The sequence below is a fragment of the Erinaceus europaeus genome, chromosome 10 (genome assembly GCF_950295315.1).
Source record: "Erinaceus europaeus chromosome 10, mEriEur2.1, whole genome shotgun sequence".
Taxonomy (NCBI): Eukaryota; Metazoa; Chordata; class Mammalia; order Eulipotyphla; family Erinaceidae; genus Erinaceus; species Erinaceus europaeus.
In genome coordinates, this window is record NC_080171.1 from 17,066,155 (window position 1) to 17,068,889 (window position 2,735).

A 2,735-nucleotide genomic window follows, 5' to 3' on the forward strand; every position below is an offset into this window, starting at 1 on the left:
CACTTTGGAGCCAGTTGACCACTACCACCACCCCCACACTCCCCCACCCCTCTTTGCATCAACCTCTTTTCTCTCTTCCTGACTGATCCTGAGCTGACCACAGATGCCACTGACACTTACCGGCATGGGCTGACCCGGGTCTGTTGCTTGCAGGAAGGCAGGGGGGTAGTGTGGGGATATGGCCAATTTACTGGACTTGGGAGTCCCTGCTGTCATCTGCCCACCTGAGTACAGGCACAGACCCTTTCACTGTTGTCTGATGTCCTGACATCTCTACCTGGCTCTCAGGGTACAGGAGTCCAGTGGACACACACAGGGCCCTTCAATGACTTTGAGGCTTAGTCAGACTAGGAGACAAAGGCTGGCTCTCAAGGCTGAGGCTCAGCCAGGAGCCCCAGCCTAGACGAGGCTACACCCCATAGCAGGCTAGCAAGCCAAGCCCTTCATGGGGCTCAAAACTCTCTGCTCTGGGCTCCACGCTGTTCTCCAGAGGTCCCTTGAAGACTCTCTCAGGAATTTAGGGCCAGGTTGCTTTGGGGCCAAGCCCTATCCCAGAAGCAATTTAAAGTTTAGACTTTGGTGAGAAGCTCAGAGTTTAGACTTCACCCTATAGACCCAATTAGGCAATATTGTGAAGTCTATACAAGACTTCCTTTCAAGGAAACCTCAGCTCAGAACACTCTCTGACCAACGAATTAGAGTTCTCCTGGGCTTTGGTCACAACAATGGGTCCAGGGTGAATCTCTCTCTACCTACTCCCCCACCCCCTGGTCTGGGAGGGGAAGGAGAACTGGACTTCAGGGATGCTAATGTCTGTGCCAGATAGATTCCTGGCCACCTAAACATCTTCCCTGCATGTAGTGATCCAACTTTCTGTGCTGCAGTCATTTCACAGATGGCAGGCCTTGGGCAGGTGTCAGGATGGGGGTGGGGTGGGGGCTGGATGGTGCTATATTCACCATGTGCAAGGATCTGGATTCAAGACCCACTCCCCACCTGCAGAAAGGACGCTTCATGAGCAGTGAAGGAGGTCTGCAGGTGTCTCTCTTCTCTTTCTCACTCCCTTTCTATCTCCTCTTCCTCTCTCAGTTTACCTCTTTCCAGCCAATTAAATGGGAAAAAATGGCCTCCCGGAGTAGTGGATTCATAGTGCTGTCCCCTAGCCCATGGCAAAAACAAAACAAAGCAAAACAAACTAACAAAAAAGATATAGGGAACAGGGGCCAAGATGAACAGAAATAGGTCCTTGTATTGAGAGAATGCCCAGCAGAGTGAGAGTATTTATGGACTGGGACACCCCTAAACACCACAAAACTCTCCTAGAGGCTGAGCACAGGACAAGTGAACTGAACGAGGATCAAAAGAGCAGGGATGGAAAAGATGGTAGCCCAGAGAAACACTTAAGAAGGAGAAATGATGGATTTAGAGATAGATCCAGGATAGGAGGTTCAGGAGACCAGGAACCTCATTTTATCCCTGTGACTTCCTAGTCCTCTGCATCCATATTCTCTGGATGTACCTGCTGGGGCTACTGAGATTCAGACCATCCCTTTGCTTCGCTGCTTTCATCTTCTGCAAACACAGACACTCATACAGGTGGGAACAAAAAGATTTCAAACACATAAAGCTTCATCTTGGACAATTAAAGCCCAAGTCTTGGGACTGAGAAATCTGAGTATTCGCTAGGTGGTGAGGAAAAGTGAAGAAAGATATTTTCAGCAGCCTGAAAGGGAGTTAGAACACTGAACATTCAAACATGAGGTCATGAATTCGATTCCTAGCATTGTATGTGCCAGAATTATGCTTTGGTTCTCTCCCCCCAAATATTAAAAATAAATCAAATATCTATATCTATCTATCTATCTATCTATCTATCTATCTATCTATCTATCTATCTATATTTGCCTAAAGGGTTATTTCTTGGGCTTTGGTGCCTGCATTAGTAATCCACTGTTCTGGGAGGCTATTCTTTTCCATTTTATTGCTCTTGTTGCTTATCATTGCTGTTATTGTTGTTGTTGTTGGATAGGACAGAGAGAAATGGAGAGAAGAGGGGAAGACAGAGAGGGAGAGAGAAAGACAGACACCTGCAGACCTGCTTCACCGCTTGTGAAGCAACCCCGCTGCAGGTGGGGAGCCAGGAGTTGGAACCAGGAGCCTTGCGCCAATCCTTACGCTTCGTGCCATGTGCGCTTAACCCACTGTGTTACCGCCTGCCCCCCAATAAAATTAATAAAGAAAAAAACCTTTCACATTTTCACTTCACATTTCATACTTTAAAAATATGTTTAAAAAACACTTTTCAGTCTTACCATGTCCCAAGAACACTGAGTTAGTCACAAGTCTAACTGAATGTTACTCATGTATGGCTGACAGGCAACACTGACATTAACTGGAAACTTAAGGGATGCATTGGATCGACCTTCCCGTGGTGCATCTCGTGAGTACCCATTCATTGGGGAAACTGACGATCCCCCCTAGCTGGGCAAACGCTAGAAGAAGAAACTGGAAACTTGTTAAGAATGCAGATTCTTGGGCCCCTCCATGAATCCCAATCCCTGAGCAGTGAGACTCAACAGTGTGTGTGTGTGTGTGTGTGTGTGTTCGTTCTAAGGAGTCTTCCAGATTATTCTAATGTGAGCTAATGCTTCTCTAAATATTTGCTAGGATTGAGATCCAGTTATTCTTTCAACAGACCTAGGAGGCAGGAGGGCATTGCTATTGTCACCAGCTAC